The sequence below is a fragment of the Manis javanica genome, chromosome 1, assembly GCF_040802235.1.
Source record: "Manis javanica isolate MJ-LG chromosome 1, MJ_LKY, whole genome shotgun sequence".
Lineage (NCBI taxonomy): Eukaryota > Metazoa > Chordata > Mammalia > Pholidota > Manidae > Manis > Manis javanica.
Window position 1 is genome coordinate 88,730,213 of NC_133156.1, and position 14,232 is coordinate 88,744,444.

The window sequence follows — 14,232 nt, forward strand, 5'->3', positions numbered from 1 at the left end:
TAGAATTTCTGCCCATGCTTCTTCTAAGAGTTTTATGGTTTCAGGTCTTATATTTAGGTTTTTAATCCATTTAGAGTTTACTTTTCTGTATAGTGTTAGACAGTAATCCAGTTTCATCCTCTTGTATGTAGTTAGTTGTTCAGTTTTCCCAACACCAGTTATTGAAGAGACTGTGCTTTCCCCATTGTTTATTCTTGCCTCCTTTGTCATATATTAATTGACTACATATGCATGGTTTTGTTCTGGGCTCTCTATTCTGTTCTATTGATCTGTGTGTCTACTTTTTGCTGGCACCATACTGTTTTGATCACTGTAGCTTTGTAGCATAGCTTGAAATCAGGTACCATATTTCCTCCTGCCTTGTTTTTCTTTTTCCTGTTTTGGCTATTTGGGGTCTTTTGTGGTTCCAAATAAATTTTAGGATTATTTGCTCAGGTCCATTGAAAATGCCACTGGTGTTTTGACAAGGATTGCTTTGGGCAGGATTGCCTCACTGTTGTCGCTCACTCAATCCTTCCTATGTTCATGGCTTTCTAGACTCCCAGGAATATGCCTTGGCTTTTCAAAGTCCCTTTGAATTTCTCAGTCCCCAGCATTTCCATTTTAAGTTTTTTTGATCAACCTCTCATTAGCCTGGATTGGCATAGCCACCTCAGGCAGCTGCAGAGTTAAACAACTGCTGCTAATAAGTATGGTAAGTGCCATGGGGGTAGTGCTGTTCTCACACTGTGAACTCTTAAGTTAAATAGAGACAAGTCTTGAGAATGGGGCTTTTCAGGGTGCTTCCAGGTAGGTCAAAGAGTGACAATTCTCTGGGCTGGGGCTTTTGGGGAGGCTCCAAACCTATTCTGCCCACTGTGGTGGCTTCTAGGTTGCTGGTTTTTATAGCTTCTCAAGCTGTGAGGCTACTGCAGAGCTGGAGAGAAGAGGATGAGGGTGGGGCAGGGTAAAACACCACAAAGTTCCCTGAACTGTTCTTACTGATATTCAGTTGTTTTTCTTGAATAGATGCTTCTTGGATTCCTGTAAGGTTTTGGTTCATTTTAAGGATTCTAAAAACTTGATTTTGACTTTTTTTGCCAGTAATCTTGTTGCTTACATGGAGGAGTGGATTTCCAGAGGTCCTTATTCTGTTACCCTTAATCCAAAACCATCATCTTCCCCCAAGCCCCAAACTGCCCTTCCCGCTTGGTTTCTTGTCTCCTTAAATGGTACCCACAGAATTTCATAAACCAGAAATCTGGAAATCCTATTCGACTCCTCTCTCTCTCTCTCTCTCTCTCTCCCTTCCTCCTTCCCTCCCTCCCTCCTTGGATCCAATCAAATACCCAATCCCGACCATTCTACTTCCTAAACTTCTCTCAAAGCCCATCTCTTTCTTCTCAATCCCATTCTCATTACCAAGGTCCTATTACCATCATCTCTCCCCTTAACCACTGCCTGCAGTGGATTTCCTTCCCCTTCACATCCTCCACCACACTGCAGTCACAAGGCTCATTCAAAATGCAGAGTCGTCTCTCACTTACCAACTTTACATTTCCCTGTATGGCCCCGGAAGATGACTGGGTAGCCAGAGACGGGTAAGATTCCTCAAGGGAGGAACAACCTAAGACAGGCACAGTCGCAGGGGGGCCATCAGGTGAGAATTTGGGGATCAACAGAGGTGAGGCTCAGAACCTCACCCCCCCTGCTTTGAGAGAAATCTTCTGTATCCGTGGATGTCTTGCTGCCCTTGTCTAGCCTGGATTAATACTTAGTCCATAGGCACACACCTGATCATCTGATCATCTACATTTGCCCTCTTACAGCACTAAACTATGTTTTCTACCTTTATCTTGCATCTACCTACCACTTCAGCATTTTATTAAAAATAAAAATAATAATAATAGAGGGAGAAATGTGGGATCAACATATAAATCAAGTACAAAAATCAAATGAATATTCATATTTGACCTGATTGTTTATAGGTCATAATGCGTGATCAAAACCAAAAGTTTCTGGGATGAATGCCCTTGTACTGTTCACCATGTAAGAATTCGTTCACCATGTAAGAACTTGTTCGTTATGCTTCAGAAGATTGGAGACTGACGAGAATTAGGCTTGAGATGGATTAATGATTGTACATTGAGCATTGACCCCCCTATACTGAATTTTATTGTTGTTAACAACCATTTGATCAATAAATATGAGAGATGCCCTCTCAAAAAAAAAAAGAAGATACTAGTAACAACTGACACCTTCCTGCTCCTTTACGTACTAAGTGTGTACTTATACCCTCAACTTTTCTAAATGCCTTATGTGCAATAGGATTGCCTGTATGATGTGAATGGAGGTTCTTAAAAGTTCCACCCCACCCATTCCTCACCATCACAAATAAAATATATGAAATGCTAAAAAAAAAAAAAAATGCAGAGTCGTGGAGGATAAGAGCTCAGGCTTGGGACTCAAGTAGACATGGGATCCTATGCCAGTTTGCTATTTACCAGCTGTGGGCCCTTGAGAAATTTACTTAACCCCTCTGTGACTCAATTTCCTCATCTGTAAAATTCAAAGAACATTAGTTCTTAACTTACTAGATATTCCTGAGGCTCAAGTGAGAAAATCCTAGCAAAGGATTTATAACATTTCCAGATACATAGTAAGGACTCAACATATGATAGTAATATATAATATTAGACTAAAGTTCCAACTCTTTACATCATTTATATGTACAGTTGCATCTGGTGGGGGTTTACCCTTCCAATTCCTTCTCTCACCACTCCCCCATCTACCCTATCTTAGAGCCATTAGACATTTCATTTCCTTGTATATATGAGAAGATAGGATGTTCTTTCTCAGTTCTCACCTCTCAGTGTTCAAACTTTCTTTCTACCTGAACACCTGCTGTTTGTCCAATACCAAACAGGCTTCTGGCTCAGGGAGTTTGCACTGGTTAGTCCATCTGCTGGGAGGATCTTTCCTAGACCTTCAAATGGCCCATTCCCTCTCTCTGCTCATGTCTCTGCCCAAATGTTATTTCTTTAGTGCAGCCTTCCATGATCACCATACCAAAAACACCAAACTGGTTTTCCTGTAATTCCCCCTTCACACTGGTTAGTTGTCCTATATGGCCCTTATCCCTGCATGGCATTATATCACCAATTTCTTTATTACTTACTTGTTATCTCTGTTACAACATAAGCTTTTCAAAGCAAGAATTTTGTCTTCTTTCTTGTTGTATTTCTAACACTTATAATGTCCCTAACTCATGAAAGACATTTAATAAATGTTTTTGGAATGAATGAATAAATGTGAGATCTTGGTGCTTCCCTCATAAGATTTACTGATGAAGCTATACCAAGATGCAGATAAGAAACAGATATTATTTTAGAGACCTCAGATGACCTCCTAGAATCACATACACTACCACTGACACACAGTTCACTTTATCACATCTGTTCCATTAAGGTGAGAGTAAGAGATTCCAGATGGATACAATATCAGTAACAGCAGAGGCTTTCACTAGTTTCAAAGATTGGACCAAAAGACTGATCTTGGATTAGTAAATCTCTCTGAAAGTTTCTATTGTTAGTCTTCCTGGGGTTGGTAGGCATTCCCTGGCTTTTGAAAAATTATTAATCTTTGGTATACACATATTAATATCTGTCTTGGGCTGGAGGCTTGCACCTATCCCTAGAGCTCATTCTGAAGTACGGCAGTCAGCCAGCTGTCCTGACCTTATCAGGAAGAGAAATCTGGGTTTCATAAAATCTTTGTCTTTTGTACTTCATTCTCCACTTCTTGAATTTTCTGCTTGTAGAATTTTACCTACTCTATAGCTGATATTTCTGCTCTTTCTTTTCCCATTCTTGCTCTTCCTTTAACACCACCTTTAGAAGAATGCTGCCTTTCTGCCAAGAGTTTAATGAGGATATCAACCTTCTGATGCAAAGTTTTATGTTCATTTTCAAGGAGAGCTTTAACTTGGTGCAGTGAACAAGATTTGTGTTCCAATTTCTGTTTTCCAGCTCTTGCCAAACTAGCAACTCAGCACTGTTTGGATTGGAAATGGCCTTTGTCTTTTCCAACTATTGTTAACAAAGGTTCCTTTTGTGAGCCATCTATCATCTGTTTTCTAACCTCTCAGTCTGGTCACCTGCCAGCTATTTCAGCTGCACAATGCCATTACTCAAAACTTGAATTTTGTTTTCCTTGTGAGCAAAAGCACTTACTATGTCTTCTGTAAATTTTTGAAAGTTTGATTAGATCACTGAGCTCATTTCAGTCTTCTGCTTCCAGTTGTAAGTGTCCACATGTATTAAGTCCAGTGTACTCTTTCTTAATCTTTTGGAAATTTTTGTCCCTTTACTTAACTTCATTGAAGGCTTTTTGTACCTCTGAAAGTTTGCAAAAGCCCTTGCAAGAACTGGTGATGTTTCCAAGGACCTCTCATGTTCTAATATTTTATCCAGGTTCTTTACATTCCTCTTCTTGGGGCCTACAATTACTGGCATTTGATTTGTTCCTTCAAGCTCTTTGATTGCATCTTTAAACCCACTTCCTCAAAGAGATTCTTATTTTTATTTGTATCTTGGGTTCCTTGAAAAGCTTCCTTGCTGCCTTGATCTGTTGACAATCTGAGAACTTTCTAACAATTTTTACCCACTCTCTGCACCCCACCCAGGAGTCTTAAATTTCTGCACAGTGAGTTGTCAGTCACTTCAGTTTTTTGTTTCTGAAAATGCCAAAATAATTACTTCCTAGTAAGGCAGTTATACTTACAGAGTCTCAAGGCACTTATTGAAAATAAGCCTATGGAGACTGCAGTGGAGGACAGCTACGTGGCAGAAAAGAGAAGGGTGAGGCCAGCAGGCACAGGAGATAGGAGCCTGGGCCCACGAACAGGCAATGTGTGCACCACATGGACTGATTCTTGCCAGAGGTGGCTGAGAAGGAAAAGTGCAGGAGAAGGAAGAGCTCAGGATCTGTGGGGTCCCCAGGACTTCCTGCTGTACAGCGTCTTGCCCTGGCACCCTGATCTTAATTCCAGAATCAGGCAGCCCTGGTCCATCACCAGAGCTTATTCCAGCCCTGCTACCATGAGACCCTTTCCTACACAGTTCAGGTAGCCCAGTGGCACCTCTGTAGGAACTAAAGCATAAACTCTTTCCAAGATGATTTCCTTACATCTGTACCAAGATGGTTGTAATAGAAGCACAAATCTATAATGAGTATGATGACTTTCGGGTCCCCCTTAAAGTCATGCTATCCACACCTGCATAATCAGGCACAGTGGCCTGTCCCTCCTGCCCCAGAACCCCCTTTTGCTTCTAACTCCCTACCCTAGAATGACCTTAAAAACAGGCATTGCCTTCCTTCTGGGAAGGTCTCCAGGTCATCTAATTCCACCTACCTTCCAATTTCCTCCAGCCTCTCCCACTATTGTTGCCCAAGATAGAAGGTAAACCCTAAGGTCATGAGTATCCATAGAAGCCCAACATTTAAAGTTGATTGTTAAGCTGCATAGGTAATTGAGAAGAATTTGGTTTCCTTCATGAGAGGGAAGTATAAAGAGCTTGGGACTGGGCCTCAGGAGGCCTTTTACTCGCTGGCCTTTTACTTTGGGCACTTTACTCTGGACTTCAAAGAGGCCACTGTAAGATAAGTGGATTAAGCCAGATGATCATGAGGGCTGCTTCTATATTTGGTATTTTGTGACTCCAGTGGTCAAGGATTAGCAGCCAGACAGAATAGTGAGAAACCTGGAAATAGGTTCACTGCTCTCTGGGATAACATGACTTGGAGAAATTGCTCACTTGGGAGGAATTAATCAGGTTATACTACCTAGACCTGGACAAGCAGCCTGACACTGTCCTGATGTTTCTTTCACATCAAAGTCAGGGCCACTGTGCAGACATGACCACAGTATGAATGAGTGTTGAAGTCTTTACATGCAGAGTCCATTTTTCAGTGAAGGAAGTTTCCTTCTATTTCTAGTCTGTCATGAATGAATGTTGACTTTCATCAAATATGTTTTCTGCATTAATTGAAATGACTGTGTGCCTTTCTTCTTAAATCTGTTAATCTGGTGATATACATTGATATATTTTATAATATTAAACCATCCTTGAATTATTTTGGAATCCTGTTTTGTTTTTCTTCTTAAATATACTATTGAATTTGATTTGCTTCTATTTTATTTAGGACTTTTCCATCTATGTTTATACAACAATGTTTGAAGCACAAAATTCATTGGCTCTTTTGATAAAAAATTCCAGTGGTATTTCCACCTAAATCTATAAGTGGAGGTGATTTTTAACTTTCTTTTTTTTTGTCTGGTTTGTCTGGTTTGGGTATCAGAGTTAAACAAATCTGGAAAATATGGTGTAACTTTCCTTTTCTATTCTCTGAAATAATTTATATAAGATGAAGATTAGGTGTCCTTTGAAATTGTATTAAGAAACCTCTAAAAATATCAGAATGAACTTCTACTTGGGCAGGGTGGTGTCTATATGCTCTTGATGAATGTCCCCACAAAACAAGTATGCATGCTGGAGTAAACATTTAAAAAATTATGTAACTGTATAGCTAAGGAGAAAAAAAAAATTAAAGAGGAAGGAAAGTAGGAATTCAAAGGATGCAAGAGACCAGATTCTACCCTCATGGCATCTCCACATCCTGGGAAACTTGAATTTCAGTTCTGGCAGTTAAGCCTAATACAGGAGCATAGGTGACCAAACTCATTTCAGAATAGATGACTTATCTGTAAACTGGGTCTACAAGATGGTAAGATCTTTGTGTAAGGGTAAACCAGAAATAAATGCACATCACAGAAGGGGACAGCATGAAAAACCTGTTTATCTTGACCTCTTTGGTGAATGAAGGGAAGGAGTAATGACTTCCTTGAGAATTTAAAACCAATTTTAATTTGAGCATAAGGCTGCCTAGAGTAAAAATTCTATCTCCCAGTCTTCTCTGCAGCCAGCTGTGGTTGTGTAACTATGCCCTGGCCAATGGAATGTAAGTGGGAATGATGCTTGTATTTCATTACAGATTTTTCCATGTATGTTGTAAATGAGATTGAATTTTGGTGTTCTTTTCTTGCCCTGCTGACCTTGTCTGGTTAGAGAGTTCTTAGAAAGGGAAGTTTGGGGGTAGATGCCTCACAGTCTCTGCTGCCCTGGTAGAAGAGGTGAATGAGACATAGAAAGGGGTGTCATAGAGACAGAAGGTTGACATGAGCAAGAAGGATTCTTATTTTTCAAAAAATATCCCGTCTCTGGGGTCTTCTAATTTTCAGCCAAGATAACTGCCTTGGAAAAGAAGCCATAATTAATGATGGAATCTGGATGGAAATGAAGTAAATTATTTTTGTCTTTATTTCAAAGTAATCTGGGACATTCTGTGGGGTGGAAGTCAGGGAGCTTGGGAGGAATTACTCAAGAGGAAAATACTGTGAGTGCATTTGTGTGTGTGTTTATGAAGAGGCCCAATACAGTTTAAGTATTTTTGAATGATCCCTTTTCTTGGATGTGCTTGTCAGAGCTCTTGTTTCACACAGGGCTGAATTCAACCTCAATCCAGCCTTCTGCATTCCTAGATTCCACTTCTCATCTGTCCCAACCTGCTTCTCAATGCTCCTTAAAGGAGTCTCATATTACCTGCGACTCAGTTTCTTGCCCTTGAGCATGCCTGCCTCCCCTACTCACACTCACGAGCCTGGGCTCAAAACCCACTGCTGGTCTGAGCAGGACCAGACCTGCTCCTCTCTGGTCTCCATTCCAAGCAAAAAGTAAAAGAGTATACTCAGGAAGCCCTTCCAACACCACTGAATTCCACAGCTCCAGATATATGCCCCTTTGTCCTACCACAGGGTTGAACCCTGTGAATGTCTACATGTTTGTCAATGTTCTCAATTAGCAGTCTTCAAATAGTTTGCTAGTATACTGCACATAAAATTTTTTCAAAGAGTATACACTCCCTCATACATTTCTATTTTGACAACTATAATTTCTCATCAAATTTCATTTATGTACATAGGATATAATTCCTGCATATTAAAATTTTGACATAAATCTAACTATTACATCATTCTTTTAAATGTATGCAATGGAATCTAAATACTATAGTAATATTGCTATGCACCACCACCCACTTAAAAAAATACACAAACAAGCTCCTCTTTAACAATGGGATATTTTATGTCATTCCTTCTCCTTGAGCTTGTTTTTCCAATGTCTTCCACAGGAATTTTATCCCAATGTAATATGTATTTGTGCTTCCTGAAAGTTTTTTATATCACTTATAATTCCTTGCAACAAAAATATGTATATAAATAGAAATTTTCATTTGAATTTCCTATGACCATAAGGCTCTAAGTCTTGCAAATTACAATTGAAAATTAAGACTGAAATGTTATATACTATTGGAAGATTTTTTTTTTAACCTAGTAAAATAAGTAAATTAAGGTTTTTTGCACCGTCTTCACAGCAGGGTGGTTCAGAGTCAATGTCCTTTTGCTTCATACGACGTTGTCTGAGGGCCATCTAGAGTATTGGTAAAGTAATGTTTCCTGAAAACCCACTCCCTTCTGGCCTCCGGGTTTCTTCTAAGTTGCTGGTAACTATTCAGGTTTTGATGCACTTCCTTACTTTGACCAAAAGGTGTCAGGCAAAGACAACTACGGGACGACTGCCGCTTGGATACAGATGGTAACACGCTTTGGATTTCAGACATACTAAAGTGGAGAGGGGAAAACGAGCCTCTTGGAATCAGAGAGTACAGTATTGTGAAGGGGAAGGTAGGAAAGGGGAACTGAAGCTAAGACAGTACAGATGGACGTTAGGGATCTGTTCATAGACTTTAAAAATATCTGTACTTTCTTTCTCCTAGGACAGTGCACCCAGTCTGAACACCATGATCTATCTAGAGGATCAGTTCGCACACTTTCTGGTTTCAGGACCCTTCTGCAATCTTAAAGATCACCAAGGGCATGAAATAAGCACTTGTTTACTGAGTTATATTAACTTACTATATCAATAACTAAAACAAAATTTTTAAATGTTTCTGCAATTATCTTTTAAAATAAACTATTGCATATTAGCAAAAATAGCATATTTTATGTGAAATAACCATATTCTACAAAAAACAATTACTATTTTAACTTTTTAAAAACTTTTAAAATGTTTGCTTAATAGAAAACAGATTTTCATATCTGCTTCTGTTTCAGTATGCTGTGATATACTGCTTTGTTTGAAGGATATGAAGAAAATTCAGACTCGGAAATATATGTATTTGGAAAAGCAAGGACCTCCGAGAAGCCATGAAGAGGTCTTCAGGGACTCCCAGGGGTCCTTAGATCACATTTAAGAATGGTTGACCTAGAAAAATAGTTGTATATGTGCACCAGAAAATATATACAAAATTATGAGCATGGGTTTTTATACCAGCATTGTTTATAATAACCAAAAGCTGGAAGCAAGACATACCCAATAAGAGTATGATCAACTTATGTGATCAATAAGAATATATCAACAAGTTGTAGTATATTTATTCATACAGTAGAATATACATTGATGAAAACAGCTAGATGGATTAAAATGGATGAATCTCCCATAATGACAATGCCTGGGAGATGTCTATAATAACACATACAATATGATAATGCCAGTTGCACAAGGTTCAAAAATAGACAAAACTAAGTAAGTTGCACATGTACACATTGGTAGTAAAACTATAAAGAAAAGCAAGGAATATGATTACCTTCAGGACGGAGAAAGAGGATGTGATTGAAGTGGGGCAGAGGGGAGGCTTTTCTAGGACAGGCAAGGTTGTATTTCTTCATCTAGATGGAGGGTACATGAGTGATGGCTTTACAATTATTCTTTAAACTGTACATATGTTTATATACTCACTGTAGCTAAGTGTATTTTATAATGGCATGACACTTATCCCGTGTCCCTGCTCTACTTCAGGATGGCCCAGAAATTCTACTTCTGGGTATATATCCTGGAAGGAAACAAAATCACTATCTAGAAGAGAAACCTGCACCCCATGTCCAGTGCACCACTTACAACAGCCAAAATATGGAAAAACATAAGTGTCTATCAACAGTTGAACGGATAAAGATGTATAGTGTATGTGTATTATTCACTCATAAATAAAAAGGAAATCCTGCCATTTGCAACAACATGCATAGAAGTGAGGTCAATATGCTAAGTGCAAAGTCAGAGAAAGAAAACTACTGTATGGCCTTATGTACATATGAAATCTAATAAAACTGAACTCACAGGAAAAAACGTTTAGATATTGAGAAAGGAAATAAATGTACTCTGCCTGCCATTTTGAACCAAAAACCCATTCCCCTTAAATTATTTTACCAGAACAGAAATAGAAGGCAAGCCTTGCTGTATGAGCTGTCCTTATCCTGAGGTGTCCCTGTGAACTCTTGTCTTACCTTGGGATTAGAGCTGAAATAAGGCACTATATGTAAATTTGGAAATTTGTGGGACCTAATGTAGTCCCTTGTTCCAGCATCTGGTCATGTAAGAGGTGGTAGTTCTTGGCTCGGGTTCTTCCCTGAAATCCAGCAGCCTCAATAATATCAACTATGATAAAATAGAAGTCACAGGGTTTCACATCCTAACACTTTGATCCCATATGAACTAACAGATGCTCTAAGATCTGTTTCCCTCCAAACACTCCCGAGTGAATGATTCCCAGAGTTAGAGAACTCCAATCAGATTAAGGTATTGTCTCTTCTAGGGGATTCCCACTGAGCACAGATGGAGGGAAGATGGAGGCAAACATTACCTATTGAACAGATTACCAAGTCCCAGGCTGATTTCTATCCACATCTGGCTGCAGTAGGCTGATTTTGCATTTATTTAGCATTTTGCACAGAGGCAGCATTTTGCATTTATTTAGCTTGTGAACCAAAGCTATTATTTAACATAACCTTTAATATGTTATTCTTTTCTTCTCATGATTTCCTTCTTCCATCCTTAAGACATAAAAGCTAAGGAGGCTTTACATCTACTGGTTTTTCTTCCTCTCAAGCACTGAACCTTACATTTATTCTTAGGGTAGAGGCTAAGATATTCTATTTTGTTTCCTGCTTTTCCAAGTGAAGGACCCCCACCAGTTAGATGGCAAACTTCCGGCTTCTCTTGGAGGGGGGGGTCCTCGGTTCACGCCGGCGCCACCTGAAGCCCAATCACCTCTCGCCCCCCTCCCAATCCCAGCACCTAGCCAACAGCCACCAGCCCCGTAGAAGTAACACCACAATCACCCCATGCCCCTTCCTATATAACCCAGCACCTTTCCCTAATAAAGCGGAATTCTCCAGTGAATTGCTGCTGTGTGTCGCTCCTTTCCTTTCACCAAGAGCCTCTGTGTTTCAAAGGAATTTAAAAATAACAGCACCAAAAAATCTTACACTCCTAAAAGAGAAACTGTCAAAGTTCTCTCCTTGATGAAGGGTGTGCAGTCATCGCCATCAGCCTTTCAGGAGTGAGGAGGTCTCTCCGAAGGTTAACAGAAGCACAGCCTTTCGCAAATTCCTGTCTACAGTTTTCCTAGGGAAAGATTTCAGTTGAGCCTTTTCTCTGCTAAAAGGCCAGTTGTTGCTTTCGTCCTCCTTTCCTTGTTTCTATCCCTCCCCCCTCAAGTCTATATATACCATTGCTTTAATTCTGCATTTTCTACTAATGAGTATCATGTCCCAGCAAAAAATTTGGTGTCTGTTCCCAACCTTAGTTCACTGCTCAAGTCTCATACCCCCATTTTGGATATCATCCCTTTAGTGGTAGCTCAGAAACCAAAGGGCCTAAGGCTCATGTGCTTCTGCAGAAAATGTAGTCTAGTTACAGACCAGAAGCTCACCACTTTTGAGTAAAGCTGAGGAACAGGGTGTTTAATCTTGCTTTCAACTTGTGGAATGGGCATGGGAAAAAAACCAGAAAGAAAATACCTGAAATGACGGATTGATTGATGTCAGTTCAATACTTACTTACTTAAAAAAAAACCCCAACTATTTCTAAACTTCTCATTTGAGTTTCAGAGTCATTAACTTTCCTCATTGGGTGCTTTCCTCTTTTGCATTAAAGAGGGAAACAAAAATGAAATGGTGCTTCAGCATTTTCTTACCATCTTTTCTCAGCCATTTAAAATTCTCCTACTGTTGAATCTAAAATGTTTTCCTGAAACCTAGATCTGATTATGAATAAATAAAATGGATTGTCTTTCTGGGAAATCTCAGGAAGCTCCTTCTACTTTTCCAACCTTCACAGAAGAAAGTAAACATCTTTCAAGTTGAAACCCTCAATAAAAGCCTTTTATTGATTTTCATGAAAATAGATGGTTTCAAGTACAGTTAACTGGCTGTGGTTCTTTTTAAAACATCACATCCAAAGGGCACTTACTTCAAAGGATGCATCATATAATGTGGATTTAAAGGAAACCAACAGGAGTACTCTCTTTAAATACACATTAAAAAGATAAGGTAACACAAAGGGCTGCTCTTATTTGAAGAAAGAAATGGAGTCATCTCTTGTACTTCGCCTCAGGAAATTAATTAGAATGGATTAACCAGGAAAACTGAACAGGTGCCTGCTCTCTCTCTCCTCATTCCTGCCGTCCCCCACACCCACCCTCCCACCCACCCCAAGCCTTTCTGAATGTGTTTACTTGAAATCAGGACTTGCAAAGTCTTTTGGATTGAGTTTTAAAACCGAAGAAGTCAGAATAATTATCCTTCGTATGCAGAAGAAACGAAATAAACTGTTTTCAGAAATGTTTTTTAAAGTTCATATTGAAGTTGAAGACTGACTGTAATCATTTTTTGCCTGATGTATCCAAATTTATTTCTAAGAGAAGAAAATGGAGACTTTCAAACATCTACTTAAAGACTATTACATAATATAATAAAGTTTGAAAGGCAAAGCCTCTCAAAACATTCCCACTGAGTTTGCTTAATAGATAGGTTAACTCAAGAATCTGAGCCCTACACACTGCAATTCAGATAGGGGAGTGGAAGGATATATATATATATGTGTGTGTACACACACACACACACATATTTAAAATTTCCACTACTATTAAGACTAAGCCCCTAATCCATGAGAATTTTTTAAAAATTAATTTCTTCCCAGAAGAGCTGAGCAATGTTGAAAAATGTGTTGAGCAATAATCCTCTATCCTCTTCATTAATTGGAATTTGGGTTCCTTGGGGCATTATAAAGTTTTTCCTTCCTATTATCTATACTCAAAGGACTTGCCAAGCAAATTAATAATGTGAAATAGGTTGAAGAGAAAAATCTTTAAAATATTGAGGCAAAACTCTTAAAACACCATCTGAGTGTTGAAGAATTGTTAGCTTTCCCTGTTAGGGTCCGGGCTTCCGAGGCTTCTCCAGAGAACAAACTACACAGGCATAGAGATGTAAATTCAAGTAAAGTCTTTATTCAGCCATCTAGCTAGAGTCCAAGTGTCAGCCCGACACAGAGGGTCTCAACAAGGACCCCGAGCACTCAGAGCCAAGGGTTTATATAGCATTTTCAAAGCACTTAACTCATAGTAATTTTCCACAACTATACATTATTCTTGCAAGACATACATCCTGGAATTAAGTAAGGGCTGGATAAGACTACTCCCTCAATGGTTAGGGAGGTTCTGCACGATAAGCTTGGTATGTAAGATTAACTGACCAAGGTTAGCTGACCAAGGGTCACAGCTGCCCACCACCCGGTGCTCATGATTAACTTGTTTTTCAGTGCCTTACCCAGGCCCAGGTTTTTTTTTTTTTTTTCTTAAAATGGTTTCTAGGTTTCTAAGATGGCTATGCTTATGCTAATTTACTAATCTTAGATTCTACATTTCCCCACTTTCTTTTGACCAATCCAATCATGGAATGTTTGTTTCTTCCTGCTGTGTGAGTGAATGATACTGCGGTCTCAACATTAGCACCTGAACAGCACTCATTCTTTCCCTAACAAAGGCTATTAGCCGGTTTAAGATACAGGGACCTAAAGTGAGAAGCAGTATGAAAATAAGCAAGGGCCCTGCCAGGGTGGATATCAGGGTTGTAAACCATGGGGATTTAGTAAACCAGGATTCAAATAGCCCTTGACTGGCCTCTCGCTCTCTCTTCCTTTGATCTAGCCTCTCTCTAAGTTTAGACATTGAATCTCTTACTATTCCGGAATGGTCTGCTGTTAGGGTTTAGCTAAGTTTTATTAGTTCTTTTTCCTGACT